At 43.0% G+C, this 13584-nt stretch overlaps 1 long non-coding RNA gene across 1 annotated transcript in view; it reads left to right on the top strand.

Moving 5' to 3' along the window:
- Positions 1-13584, top strand: part of LOC118172271 — a 141149-nt gene that overhangs the window by 51722 nt on the left and 75843 nt on the right. The window contains exon 3 of the long non-coding RNA XR_004753623.1: positions 8712-8830. This is a non-coding gene — a long non-coding RNA (uncharacterized LOC118172271). The remainder of the gene's footprint in view (positions 1-8711; positions 8831-13584) is intronic.

The following is a 13584-nucleotide window of genomic DNA, read 5'->3' as shown; positions in this document are numbered from 1 at the left end:
TGGTAGAAGTGCCTGGTTAATTACATCTTACTTTCTCCCTTTTATACGGTAATTACACCAATTATAAGTCAGATCCTAATGTTTTTCAAGGGGGTGTTTCTTAGAGCTCAACTCCTTGAGAGTGACTTTATGAGAAAGATGAATGAGGTGAAAGTGTTGCAAAGAAACCTTCTCTAGTGGGATGCACACCACAGCAGGACGGGAGATCAGAGGGTCGGTACACAGACCATGTCTGTTAATGGCCTTGCATCTCCAAGGTGTGGAAAACAAACCTAGAATTGGCTCCTGCAAATCTATCGCATGTAAGACCCTCTGGGACCTTGTGGCAGGTTCTCTCCTGTGCAGGTCTCCTAAAAAGCCATAGCATAAGGAGGAGATATAACGAATGACGCTAATAGTAACCCTGAGCTCTGCTGCTTCTGTGTTTGGGAGGAAGCAAAACATGTCCAGCCCATGGAAAAATTAAAGAGACTCTGTGAGATAAAAGTCATACAGAAATCTCAAAAAGGGGCTTGTATATGTGCTGACCCTACACAAGGAAGTCCATCTTTTGCTGAAATGAATAAAAAAGTAATGCTCAAGCAAGGGGTTAACCCACTTCCTATTTTCCTAAGCAGACAGCACTGCTGAAACAGAGAGAAAAAAAAACCTTTCTCTAGCAGTCCCACCACAGGCAAGGTTTCTCCTTCCCCGGCAGTGCCCTCGTCACTTAGCTAAGCACGCTTCACCAAACGATGGGAACATTGTGAGCAAAGCAGAGGCTGGATGTTGTGTTTTTTTGGTAAGCTGAGCGTTTCCAGCTAGCTCAAAAATAGGAGATAGCGTGCCAGACTCCAGACCCTGATGATGCCTAGAAACACAGGTTGTAATTCTGAGAGCTTCCAGGTACCAGCGGTGTCGTGACCACCCGGAGCCGTGAGGGATGGTTATTGCAGACCAGCAGAGAGAGCTCTTGATATGTACTCAGGGCTGAGGACACCGTGAAAGCACATTACAACCATTTCCATGGCAACTGGCTTTGATGGACTTCAGGGCAGTAGGAAACCAAAGAATAAGTTGACTTAGGGCAGGGGAAGAGAAACTGTGGTTATAAATATTGTGTAAGTGCACGTGGACCATTTATCTGTGGTGGGTGCGTGTGGGGAGGTATTCACACATGTGAGGGCAATAAGGTGGAACCTGTCCTAAGCTGCTGCCCGGGATATTTGTCTCAGTCAGAACCCAGCCTTCACCTGCTGCCAAACCTGTGAGGTTTTATTTTCATTGCTGGCCACTGGTTCACCGCTTCGATCGCTTTAGGAAAATAAACAACCGAGCCCCACAAAAATGACCGTGCGCCAGGGTTTCCCACCTTTTCACAGCTTTTCTGTGAGTGTTTGCCCTTGGGAGATCAACAGGATGACTCTGCATGGTGATGACCTGTGGAGGGTCAAAATCAGGGAATCAATGGGCATACAAAAAAAAAACAAGAAGCCCCAAATTCAAAGCTTTTGTGAATCCGCAGCACATCATGTGTAGCAGCAGTGCTTGTCTATGCAGAGGGAGTGGGTGAGGTGCGGGGCGAGGATTGTATTAATTTATTTTCCTGTGAACATCACATTCAAGAGGGAAAAGCAGTGCCACATGGCAAACAAGCCTGGATTAAGCGCAGCCCTCAGAAAAGCTTCTATCCGGTTCCTGAAAACAGCTCTGGGTGCGTTGGTGGCTTAACACTAATTGGAGAGGGCTTGCGGTGGTCCCACCAGAGGCAGAGGGATGATTCAGTGAGTCCTGCTGACTGGAGCTGAACGCTCCAGGCTTTTGGGTTGCGCTCCAAGAGGCAGGATGCTCGGCCAGGATTAGCAGAGCAAAAACAAACATGGAACCTCATTCCTCAAAGGAAATGAGTTTCTCACATGCAGCTTTTGAAACAACAGCTGTGCAGGACAGAGCGGAGCCCAGAAAAGCTTTGTTCTCACCTTGTCCTTTCCGTCGAGATCAGCCTAAACCCCAAAGCCTCAGCAAGAGCACGCTGAGCCCTGCACCACAGCGAGCTGGGTCTGGATGGGCACACTGGCTTGGAGGCTTGGGGCTGTCCTCCAGTGCAAAAGAAGAGGTGCTTTTCTAACTAATCATCCAAGAATGAAAAAGTGGGCCAGAGATACAGAGCCTGTGAACTCTCAGGTCCCCTTGAACACCTGTTTCTCATCAGACAGGACCACGCTACCGACACGGGCTTCTTGGAGGTTCTTTCTGCCGGGGCTCGTTAGCACCACTAAATCACAGCCACAGCCCTGCCGCTCTCCAGCGGTCGTCTCTGACTCAGGATTTATCATTCCCATCCCCACCCCTCTCTGTTTGGCATTCTGGAGTTATTTATTTATATCAGGAGAGACAATTGCAGTGTTTCATGGGTGGGCGCAGCGGAATGCTAAGCAGGCAGGAGCGGGTCCCGCAGGTACCGCAGGATGAGGAGTTGATTTGGCCGCTTCTACGTGACTGATATTAAATATCACCATATGGAACTGAAGTCTTCCCCAGGAGTTTATCACTAATTCATCTAAGGGTGACTTTTGTTGTCAGTGTTAAAGTAACACTGGACTTTTCTTCCTTTTTCTTTTTTTTTTCTTTTTTTTTTTTTTTCCTGTGTTGCTACACTGTCTTCACTATCTTTTCTTTTTGAAATGTCTATGAGCTACTCAAGGCAAACAGAAATATTAATTAACCTGTTTAAAAATAATGTCTGCAGAAAGGTTGCTTTTGCACCTGGATGTGTGAATGGAAAGTGTGTAATTTGGTCACAGGGGGAAAAATAGCGCTTCCTACCCTTCTCCTGTGAAATCAGTTGCTTAGCTATGAACCCTTACTCTTAGCAGAGATGGAGAAATTACTCCATGTAAACAGAATCATCTATCAACTGTTTTTTGTTTTTGTTTGTTTGTTTTCCCTCTTTGTAAAAGTATTTCTTCAGTTCATATCTGCCAGCTGGACTACTTAACTGGCAGCTTTATAGGAATCAATTCAAGCCTTTTACACATAGTGAAAGTTGCTCACCTTGACCCTTCACTTCTTATAGCAATTACTGGATTCCCAGACTGGTGTACACATGCTTCTGATCTTGATGGAATGACGAGCATGCCTGACCAGGTATAATTAGCCAAATCTCTTTCTCAGGTCAGGATCCTGTGGCAAGCATGGAAATTAAAGCTGTGCCCTGTCACTCATGGCAATGACAGTCTCTCCCAATGAGGTCCTTCTCTTGCTCCCTCCCCAAACCCACCACCTTCAGAGTAATTTATTTCCAGAATCCCATTGTGCTGGGTACTGTGAAAACACAGAAGCAGAGCTGATCTCTGAATGCTCATAGCCTAAGCATGGCTGTGATGCATCTGATTAGCCTTTAAAATCAAAAGCTGCCTCCTGCTTCAGAACTTGTAGATCTACCTCCTTCCCCTCTTGCCCTCCCAGCGACATGCTTATTTTCTGATGCCCAGCCCAGCACCTCTTCTTCCCCCTTCCCCAGGCTTTTCTCCGCTGTGGGAGATACTCTTGCCACAGATCCCTCCCTTTCTGAGGAGATCTCCCCGGGCACTGGAGCAGCAGACCAGGGTTGGGAATTACAGCCAGGGTGAGCAGCTCCACTCGATGCTCATTCCTCTCGATTGCTGCGTGGCGTGAGAGTGATGAGGGGAAGATTGATGTAGTGGCGAGCACAGTTCAGGTTGCATGCCGCTCGCTCCCTGAGAGCCCATTAAAGGGAAGATTTAGATGCAGCAGTGGTTGTTGGGATGACTGGAGAGTTAATTCCACATGGAGGACAATTAACAGTTCCCAGTGAAGCAGAACTGGCTGTGCGGTGAACGCTGTCATGCACAGGTTTTCTTTCCCTGCCCTTCGCAGCCTTTTACTTCACCCGAGCCACCTTGTCTCTCGCTGCCTTCTGCAAAACAAGGAGGTAGATGTCAGGCAGGGAAAATGCCTGATGCTATGCAGCACATCACAGCCGAGCATCTGCTCCAGTTCTCCTTGCAAGACTGCTGATGCTTTGCCCTGAATACAGGCAGGTTGCTTTAGGTGGGCCCCACTTGTCCACCATCTAACTGTGTGCAGAGAAGCAAGTCAAAAAAAAAAGGGAAGAAAATGAGAAATACAGCATCCCGAACCACATCCTCCTCTAGCTCTGTTCTTCATCACCATCATGGTCAAAGCTCCTTTGCTCCAGTGCTCAGACAGCACATAAAGCAATGTTGAGCCACCCAAGCCTGGCCATTGGCATGCCATGAAATAAGATGGTTACACATAGGCGTATTCAGTATCATCAGCTTCTAAGTGACAGTCTTTAAAGACTCATTCAATTATGTTTCACACTTTTTTCACCATGGTATCAGCAATGCAGGCAGAGCTGAGATCACTTATATCACATTTACTTTTCCTACCTGAATGTTAAATGACTTTTTTTTAACCCCCAGTAGAATAACTGAACCACCAGGGTTTGCAAGATTTGCTTTGGGGGCTCATTGCAGTCTCTTTCAAAAAGTTTTTGCCCTTATGTCACACATTCATGATGTAATTTAAACTCTACTTTAACTTAGTTTTTGTCTAGGAACGTTTTTCAATTTCATTTCTGTTTTTCCTTAACTGTCAAAAATTTGATACAAGATTGATAAAAACACCCAATGAGACTGTTATTAGAGAATTTTTCTACAGATTAGCAGTCATATGGAATCTGCCTTAAACTGTATTTTTTTAATTAATTTTAAAGGGCAGACTTTTATACTGAATTTCAGTCACTGAAAGTCTACAAATTTATGACTGAAATTAAGGACATCTTTTTACACATTTTATTGTAAAACTTTGCATGATTTGGTCATCTTTCATGGTCATTGCTAATCCAAAGAGTTTGCAGGCTGTGAACCACTGCTCTAAAATACCAGCTGGAAACACCAAAAACTGGGACTTTCTACCTGATTTGCCTTGGCAGAGCTGCTGAAGCACACTCGTCAGCCTGTCCCAGCATTCACAATCTCTCTGTTTTCTTGACACTGTATTTTCCCTCAGTGGTGTACTAGAGGAAATTTGGTAACCTCAGAACAATTACACAGACTTGGATACAATGATCAGCCTAATTTATTTAAATATAACCACACTGCAAGTTCTCAATTTACATGAATGCATATTTGCAGTCCTTTCAAACCATTTGGGACAAAGAAGAATTTGCCTCAGATGTTACTTGTCTTTGAAGGGACTGAGTTTGTGATTATTTTTTCTTCATAAACAAATTAATTGATTTACCCGTACATCTTCAAAAACTTCATTACATACTCGAAGAGTAAGAGTCATAGTTTTAGGGATGAAAAGCTGTGTCCTTCGTGTGCCTTTAACAGACTAAATCCTGATTAGGTGCAGAAGAGAAGGGGTGGACTTGTGATTTTTTGTCTGAGAATGTGGTAATATAATTGAAAATGAAATTTCCATGGTTTAATGAATTTCTTCCTCTCGGTCAGTTTCTCGATTACTCAGTTGTCAGTTATGATAACCCATTTTCAGTTATGTGATCCCACTTTTTGTTTTGAGCAATATTTTGGACCCGTCAAACTACCACTAGCTAGCCAAGTTGCTACATAATCCTTATCTATTTACTCTAATCTCTTCAAGTCTCCTACTCTGCAACATTCATCTTTCCTACCTGAAGACACACTGTGGCTAATCTATACTCACAGATGGAAATACCTGAGAGTATATTTTTATAAAATTTAATGTTACGGGCTTTATGTCTTTCTATGACAATTTACCTCATCTTCTAAGATGCTGTGTTACAAACAAACATAATTATGATTAATACTAAACCAGAAAGTTGATTCAAAAAAGCCTGGAAATTAAGCTGTCAGCCACCAGTTTGTTCAACCATTACCCAAACCATGCTTGCCTTAAGATGTCCAATAGCAGTGTGCACAGAAGAGACACTGTCTTAATTCACTGACATTTAGGTTATTCTTGAGACCATTTTTTCTCTCCTTGTGACTAGGGTTAATATTCAGCTGAAATGTTCTGTTGCTTAGAAACCATCTTGTAATGCTGAATTCATTAATGCTTTTTCCAGTTTGCTCCCAGGAACCTTGTTAGATAGTGTTTCCCACTTTTATCCTAATTAACAGGTACCAAGTGAAAAAAAAAAAAAAAGGAAAGAAAAGAAAAGAAAAAAAAAAAAAGAAAAGGCAAGAAAATGTATTTCAGTAGAGACCATTTCTGCTTATCCTTTGCCAGTCTCTTTCCCTCAGTCTCTGAGGAAACTGCAGGATCTCTGACCTCAAGCTCCTAATTCTTTTTCAGTAAATTACAATATCCTTTGAGCAAAGCAAATGTAATTCTCAGAGTGGTCCTGACACTGCTGACAGTCAAGATGACTCTTTCTATGTACTGGGTGACTGGATTGTAAAGCGAACGGGTGTGCTCTTTCCCCAGGATCAGGCTGAGTTCAGCAGCTGATTTCAACCCCAGGTAGCTCTTCACCACATCTTGATGTGTTTTTTTTCTTTGCCAGTGCTTCACAAAGTAAAGGTGATGGTGCAGTGATGTGCTGGAAAGGCAGGGCAGCATGCATGGGGCTAGCAGGCTGTAGAAGCCCAGCAGCTCTCAAATGGAGCCCCAGGGGAGAAGGGGCATGCCTGAAAGCTGGGCAAATGGTTCTGTCCTCTTCTCTGCTTAGCAGAGCTCCTCCTGAACAGCTCTGATATTATCCATAAGTGTCTCTGCTCCTGCCGTATAGACATGCTTTATGTGTCTCATGCTGCAGGGTGCTTGTTCCAGTTTTCCTCTGCTCATGGCTGCCCTGGAAGCTAAAGGAGAGCATGGCCAAGTGTATGTGCTGAGATTTTGGGTATTTTTGGACCAAGCTGCAATCTCAGTGGCAACAATAGGCAAAGCATTGATGTCATTAAACTGGTGGTGTCCTTAAACTACCTGCATATTGTGAGCGAACACTGAGAGCACTGAGGTTTTTGTAATGTTGAAAAGTTTCTGCTTTCAGTTGGGCTTATTTCTTTAAATTTTGCTGATCAGGAGTTTGTTGTTGTTACTGTTATTGTAGTTTTCTCTTTTTTCTCTCCTCCTCCCTCCTTTTTAATTTTTTATTTAAAATATATATATATATATTTGTTTATTTATTTATTTATTGCTTGTGCTGACCCTACAACAGCATTTTCCCCAGCTGTATTCCACAATGCAATGGCTAGGAAAGGATATGATATTCTCCCCGATTTTTTTTTTTTTTTTTTTGACCCCAACAATTTAACATAATTTCAGAAGTAAGATTATTTTCTGCTTGAAAAAAGGGGAGAGAGGGGGGGTTGGTTAACCTAAAATACAAGTGTTGATTACTGCTGCTCCTCCCATACCCTTTCTGCATGCAGAGTGCACAAATGCCAAGGCAAAGGTGTTTCCATGGTGTTTTCCGCTTAGACCTCTACAGTCGATATCCTGCCCTGATACTAGCACAGAGCATGTCAGCGTGTGATTTTCAACCCAGATCTGCAAACTCAAAAGTGTTGAGAATATTAGCCAAAGACCTGAATAAAGCACTTACCTTATGAAGGCTCGTGCAAGCCTCTCATGCCCCCAAGATACCAATGACTCCACGCTGATGATAAAGAGCCTTACTTTTTCCATGTTGAGTGTTCAGGCAGAACTGTTGATGTCACGGACATTTTATTTACTGCCAGCCCTGATTAGATCTACCAATACAATATTTATCAGCCAGACACAGTATTAAGAGATCTTAAGTGGTCAGGTCCTATTAACAATTTGTCTTTGAAGTCACCCTGTTAATTGCTTTGTTCTGCTTTAAGGGGCTCTTTCAAATTCTTTTAAAATTCTGTTAAATAGGAAAGACAGTATGCTCTCCGCTTTGTGAAAGCTGACAGCATCATTCAGGTAAAAATAAAGGCAAATTCAAGGAAGTTATTTATGTGCCAAACTAAACTAGAGCCAGTTTTGGCAAATCATTCAACTTATTTATTTTAATGGCAACCTCAGTAAAACAGTAAAACTGAAAAGACATCGGGACATCAGACTTTTCTTTCTTTTTCTTTTTTTCTGATTGGGTTGAATTTCTTGTAGGAAAGTGGTTTTGGTTTGTTTCTTGAATAGTAAATAGAGTTCAGTCAATTTAGTTCCGACGTTTCATGAATGTAGGTCAATTCATTCCGTTGTTTTAGCTTAAGAAAAGGAACATTCTGAGATAAAAGCAATTGTTTGGGGATATAGACAGTTTTACTGAGAAAAAAAAAAAAAAAAAAAATTGAAAGAAACTTCATTTTTAGTTCACCAAAAGTCTTTCATTTGAAGCATGGCAATTTACAAGTTTACCTTTTGTTTATTGAAAATGTTTTTAAAAATATATACTTTGAATTAGCCTGTTCTAAATCTCTTTTCCGATCTTGCAGAACTGCAAGCAAAGCAAAAAATCACTTATTCATGCACCTCTGCTCATGAGGGAGTCTATCTCTGAAAGCTTTCCAGCATATTTTCACAGGTGCTAGAACTTCAGATTCAGATAGGATTCGGAGTGATGTCCAGCCAGCTAGATCTTTATCCATACTTTCTGAGGTTCACTATCAGTGATAAGTCTCACTTTCTATCCTTTGCACTGCATTAGCATGCTCAAAGTGATCAGCAATCACAAGGAAAAGCGTACAGATGACAGATGTCTAATCCCTTCATGCCTCTTTCCACAGCCTCAAAACATGGTTTGCAAATGAGAGAGATGGGAAAGACAGGAGCAAGTAGCAGCTGTTGGAATTTGAATCCGCCCCAAAGACCACTTAGATCTCCGGTTTCAGAGAATGGCGAGCAGGTAAGATGATGGGTGACCCTGTTCTAAATTCACTTGGGCCACAGGAAACAGCTCAGATTTAAGACAACCTCTGTCTCATTTGAACCAGAAGGTAAAGCATGCCCTGTCCCTACCCTGCTTTTCTCATCTAAGGGCAATGCAAAGATGGAAAAAAGTGTGGCAGGAAAGATGGGCAGAACGGATGAGAGCAAATCTGCTCCTTGGCATGGAGGGAGGAGATACGAGCCATCTGACTAAGCTGTCTCTGCTGGATGGAGGCTAGGAAACACTGGCATGGAGGTGCTGCCCTGTGTGACTGATATCAGAAGTCATGGTTAAATGAAGTGTGGCTGACTTGTGCAGTTTACGTGGAAAGTCTCTGCTTAGGTGAAACAGAAGATGAAACATGAGTGATTAAATGCCAGGTTTTTTTCAAGAGCTCCCCCTGACTTTCCAGCCTGGTGAGGACATTTCCAAGTGAGCAGCACTGAGAGTCTCATGAGAAAAGCTGGTCCTTTGAGGTGTCCAGGTCACTTTGCATAACAACTAAGCAGTGGTTGAGCATTTGTAGAGGGAAAAAAAAAGCCGGTCCATAGGGAAAGAAGCTGATTTTGTGGCCTAAATGTTGCACTAGTCCCCAGGAGATGCAGATTTAAGACCAATTTCTATTGCAGACTCTCTGAAGAGATGTGAGCTAGTTGTTTGCCTAAGCTGCCTGTGTGTAACACTGGAAGAATAATACTTCCTATTACTCCTTTCCTGTCTTACTGAGATCATATTCCCTTCTGAGAAGGAAACATATATCAGTTGGTAGTGACATAAAGCTGAAACCAAGGAGCCTCAGTTGCAATCGATGCCTCTACACATTCATGTTATTGCATTCCTCTATGTCATTCTTTATTTCTTTTACATCACCCTTGCCACCATGGGGGGGCCATAGTTCTTGGGATTGAGCTAACAAGGTCAGGGAAAAACAAAACAGTCTGGATCCCATCCCTCCTTTGTCCCTCTAAGTTTGCCACCTGATTTTCAAAGTTTCTGCTTACCTCCAAATCCTGATGGCAGCCTGTCCCTGGGACATTCTGCCTTTCTGATGAAAGATGTGAAAAACAGTTGTAATCATGTTTCTACTTCTGACATTCTGTTCCTTTTCCTGAGGTTGTAATAAACAAGTCTGAATTATTTGCCATACTTTAGGCTTTTTTTTTTTCTTTTGTAAAGAGAATATGCCAGAAGAAGGAAAGTGAGAGGTATCATTTGTAGAACCTTGATAAGACCTGTGTGCCATGACTCAGGTGATTGCCTAGGATCGTTCACGATTATTCCTGGTACAAAACTTCATGCAGCCTTAATGACATGCCAAGACAATGAGCACCACCCTAAAAGTCCCCTTTCTCTGCCCAGACAGCAAACAGGTTATTTCTGACATTTATTTCAGAAATAAAAACAGAAGCCCATTTAAAGTCTCCTTGAGAAAGTGAGCAGTGCCTTGTTTGACATCGCCAGTGGGTATTTGGATTGCTGCAGCAGCACTCCTCCAGCAGAGACTGTTGAGTGATTCGTGCCTGTCCCTCTGCTTTATGGCACTGGGAGATTCACTGACCCGATTGCCCATTGTGGGCAAGAGCAAAAGGGCAGCGCAGGAGATAGGAGGAACCCCAGAAGATGTGCTGTGTTTGGGTAGGCACCTCTTCAGCATTTGACTTTCCCTCTCTACAATCTTAAAAACTGACTGTGCTTAAAAACTGCACTTAAGAGAAAGAAGCAGGCTGAAAGTGGCTGTCTCCTTCCCAATCCTGCTGCTTGCTCACCCTCTCCCTCCCCAGCCCAGGCTGGCCAGAGGGATGGTTCCTCCAAAGGCACAGATACGGCCAAGCAGATGCGTAGCCGATCGCAGACAAACAGAAGGTGACTGGCAGCCTACTCCCTGCACAAGGAATTAGAGGAACACAACCAGCGAGGGTTTGCTGGAGCTGCTGTGTAATGAGGAGACTGAATGCATGCAGCACGAGCAATGCTTGTCAGCAAGCTGCTGCACAAACCTAGCCAGCCGTCTGCAGATGTGATAACCACCAGATCAAAAGCAAAGTAGCTTGCAGTGTTTTCAGGACCCAGAGACTTGAGCCCCATGCTAAACCCATCGCTTGTTGCATTTTATGTATTTTGAAGGCTAGCAGCAGGTTTGGCCAGAAACCTGGTTTTCCCATTTAAACCAGACACAGTTCACTACTGTGACAGAAGAGAGATGTGTATTTTCTGTTCCTGGCATATCCTCTTACTCTGCCATTGACACTGTTTGTTACCAGTACAGTTCAGCAAGGGGTTGTGGTTGTGCTGCTGGAGGCTGGGGAGCCAAGCAGAATGACCCCAGGGAAATGGCTTGTTTTCTTCTAAGTCCTGACTGCGGGTTTTGGAGCTGTTTGCATGTGAGCTGTGGCACAGTCTTTGCTGAGCCAGGCCATGTGAATTGTCCAAACCGAGCTCCACCTCTGAATGCTCTTGTTCTGGTCCGTTTCTAATGACAGTTGCTGTTGTGTGTCTGGAGTTTGTGTCCCCGTGGAGTCAGGTGAAATAAGACCAAGACTTAGTATGCACTCCGTGCCTTACGTACGCGAGTGATTAATTTGGCCATCCACAACAGAGAACAATAATCCTGTCCCAAACAAAGCAATCAAAAACTGGTTGAGGCTACAGAAATTGCACTGTGGTAGCAAATCCATCAATAAAGGCAGCATTTGGACTTTGGGCTCTAACTGGCCCGGTGCCATCATATGAACTACCATGGAAAGAACCTTGTGTATAAATTGGGTGAGGAATTTTTAATTACTGATTGCTTCATTTTTGTTCTTCCATCAGAGGGAACCAAAAGGCCCATCCAGGAACGTACATGCAGATCCCCACACAGGGTCAGGCACACGCAGTGCCTGCATTTCCCCTAGCATTTTCCAGCCAGTCCTCTTCTCAGCATTGCCTCTTGCGCAGCACATCGCCTCCCCCAGACACATACGATAAGTCCTTGTGATTAAATATTCCCCAGGCTTTCCATTTATACCTCGTGCTATAGATCTGCTGGACATTAGTGTGTGTATACATAGACATATATATTCGATTTATGGAAACTATAATAACCTGCAACGAGATAATCTCACCTGTCCCCAGAGTGTTAATCTTCATTTCCCACAGCCACTTTCTCTTAAATCTAACTAAAGGCTATTGGGGCTGGCAGGAGAACAATAGTGGCCTTCTCCTGCTTGTAGATAACAGGAGCTGAGCCCAGAAAGCGAGAACGATGCCGCCAAGCCAAAGAATCCTGTATAAATTACACAGCCATCGTCAAGATTTCATGGAAGCTAATCCTGTTCGTGTTTTGCTCTGTGTTTCTCGGTAGCCAGGCTCCTGCAGTAATTATACCTGGAACTTTTTCATTCGTAAGCTGCTTTTTAAGAGTTCAGGCCCAAGGTCATGCTGCAGAGCTTCAGGTTAACCAAGCAGTGGCTTGAGATTCTGAGTGCAAAAGGTCTCATGTTTTGCTGTACATGAGTACATTGGAATTATTATTTGAATGGATTTGCAAGCAGTACAATATCATGGCTGAGTGTTCTGATAAGACTGAAAAGACACACTCAGAATATTTCATTTCAGAAAAAAAAAAAAAAAAAAGAAATATAAAAATATGAATGTTTTAACTTGTTATCGTGGTTCTTGTTTAAACCAAACAGAGAAACATTTCCAACCCCACAAGATGGAAATTCCATTTTCTGATGAGCCCAGAGGATGATTTCCTGTCCCCAGGATGCTGGGTGGATGAGAGGAGCATTCTTAGAGCACAAGTCAGGGCACCTGCTCCCAGAAGCACTCGTGATATTAAATCTGCTCTGCACTGTCATGACACCAGACAGACAGAGCCTTAGTGAAGCTTGTCTTAGGGTAATAACTGGCTTGACATATTTATGGAATAACATATGAAAAGTTTTTAATTCGCGGCTGAAAAGGTGCTATTTAAGCACTGTAATGTATGCTTGGTTTATATATGTTAAATAGGGGGGCAGTAAAAAGGAATCTCATTGATCCCACAAATAATTTATCATCAGGAATTAGAGAAGCTGGGAGTTTCTCACTTCAGAACTGTTGATTATAAAATAAACAGCAATTTTTATTGAGTAGCCGTGGCTGTTCCCCTGTGCCTGAAGATACATTACTGACTCTGCTCCAATCTCACCATGAAGCCGGTCAGTCAGCAGTGTAAATCTTTCTTCTCCTCAGGTCGCAGAACACTTCAGCTGCTATTTTTTTTTTTTTTCCTTTTTCTTTCGCATTGTTTATAAACCTGCCAACATCTGAAGAAGGGACTTGTGTTTGTCCCAGAGGTCACGTATTGTACAATTCATTTACTGGTTCGGTAACAGACACTACAAGCTGTCTCGCCTTCAGTTTGCGCTCTGGAACCACTTTCCTTTTGTAATTGAACCAGGCTCGTCCCCACGTGCGTGGTGAGACTTGTTAGGCACTGTGTCTTTGTCTGATCATGCTCTGGCAGTGCTGAAACAAATCGAGATATCTGGAAAAGAAGTTTGGGAAAAGAGGATATGGAATGGAGCAGATCCCAGGAGATCATTTTGCTCTGAAATTTCCACACCCAGCAAGCATTCCAGAGGTGCTATTAAGTAGGAAAAAAAGAGAAGGGAAAAAAAAAAAAAAAAAAAAAAAAAAGAGCTGGGCAACATTTTCTGTTTTTCAAAAAAAATAAAAAATAGTATGGACAAGATGATACAATG

This window comes from Oxyura jamaicensis, chromosome 10 (assembly GCF_011077185.1).
Source record: "Oxyura jamaicensis isolate SHBP4307 breed ruddy duck chromosome 10, BPBGC_Ojam_1.0, whole genome shotgun sequence".
Classification (NCBI taxonomy): Eukaryota; Metazoa; Chordata; class Aves; order Anseriformes; family Anatidae; genus Oxyura; species Oxyura jamaicensis.
Note: the sequence above shows the minus strand (reverse complement) of the source record. Positions and strands in the feature narration are given on the sequence as shown.